This window comes from Cryptomeria japonica, unplaced genomic scaffold, assembly GCF_030272615.1.
Source record: "Cryptomeria japonica unplaced genomic scaffold, Sugi_1.0 HiC_scaffold_20, whole genome shotgun sequence".
NCBI lineage: Eukaryota > Viridiplantae > Streptophyta > Pinopsida > Cupressales > Cupressaceae > Cryptomeria > Cryptomeria japonica.
In genome coordinates, this window is record NW_026728842.1 from 1,080,001 (window position 1) to 1,081,863 (window position 1,863).

Below are 1,863 nucleotides of genomic sequence, written 5' to 3' on the forward strand. Positions count from 1 at the left end.
GGAAGCAACCTTCAGTGCAACCGTAGCACTCTTTTGTGCAACCGCCCAAACAACGCCCCCTCTACCCTCTGTCGAAACACTCGGCATTGCTGCTCCCTAAGGTGAGCTTCTCCTCATAGGCAATTCCGCTCTTATCCGGTCACGTTTGTGTGCCCGAATTTCGCAAGGCAACCTCCATGGGACATGGAAAAGACTCGAGAAGAGAGCTCGCTCACGGGAGAGAGAAGCCAAGGAGACCACGAGAGTGCTGAGAGTGGGACAGCGCTGAATAGGCGGGAGAAGCCTGCGCGTATAAACGGAGATATATATCCAATTGCAACGAAGGAACGTGCCAAAGATCGAGAACAATGGCAGAAATGCTAGTAACGTGCACTTCGGGACCAACGCATCACCGGAAGACAACCGCCAAACATCGAAAGAGTCGCGATGCTCCGCAACCTACGTGCAAAGCGGTCGCACACCGGGTAAGGGAGTGAGAGCCCCAAACATAGCTGGGCGAGGCGCTCACTCCGCTCTTTAATATCTCGTTAATACCGCCAAGGAAATGGCACAAGCGCACACACACAAGCATCCTCGGAAGAGGACAGTTCGAGTGACAGGTCAAATCCAAGAGTTCCGAAGACTACCTCCAGGAACAATCGGGAACAAGACCGATTACAAGTCGTCGAGTCTGTTACTGGGCGAACACGAGATGCGCACAGGAAATCGATCAGCCCTCACAATGGCCCAAGGCCAGAGATCGGACTGCTACGATTTACCCCAACAATCATCGTGCCACTCTTCGCAGAGAGGTGATAGACGCCAAGGAGCCCGCGCATAGCAATCGAGGTGTAAAAAGGGCGTTGAAGGCAGGAAGCCTGGACGAAAGAGGCTACGAGGTCACCTCGAAGCGGTCTAAGAGTCGGGCGCACTTGGGGCGACTACCAGTGCCAACCCCTTATCCCGCGGTGCGTCCGACACAGAGAAATTTCCAAGGCGGCCAAGGAGCCTCCCCGCATAGCAATCGGGGTGTGAGCTTACAGATGCAGCATTGATAGCAATCGAGGTGTGAGGCGAAGGATGCAGAAGTGAGAGCCGAGGGATGTAGCAGAGATAGCAATCGGGGTGTGTGATGCAGCAGAGATAGCAATCGAGGTGTGCGGTGGGAAGGGCCCAGCAGCCAGATGCATGAAGCGACGGATGAAGCAGTGATGACAACTGGGCTGTGAGGAGAGGAGGGATGCAGCCAAGAAAGCAATCAGGGCTCGAGGCAAGGGATGCATCAAGGATAGCAATCATGTTGTGAGGCGAGATTCCATAGGCTAAACGTGAGAGGCTGCAGGGTCGACTCAGAGAGGTCTATGCATGTGAGAGGCTGAAAGCAAGGTCGACTCGGAGCGGTCTATGCATCAGGCGCGCTTGGGGCGACTACCAGTGCCAACCCCTTATCCCGCGACGCGTCCGACAAAGAGAACGTTCCAAGGCGGCAGAGGAGGTTACCAGCCGAAGGATGCAGTAGCGATAACAGGTATAGTTCCGCGGCGGCCGAGAAGACTCACCGCATAGGAATCGGGATGCGAGGCGAAGGATGCGCCGGGAAGGCCCCGACGACTAGGAAGAGGCTGCAGGGCCGCCTCGGAATGGTCCAAGCATCGGACGCGATTGGGACGACTACCAGTGCCAACCCCTTATCCCGCGATGCGTCCGATACACAGATAGTTCCAACGCGGCCGAGGAGCCTCACCGCATATCAATCGGGGTGCGAGGCGAGGGATGGGGCGGGAAGGCCCCAACGGCTACACGGAAGAGGCTTCAGGGCCACCTCGGTATGGTCCAAGCATCGGACGCGCTTGGGGCGACTACCAGTGCCAACCCCTTATCCCG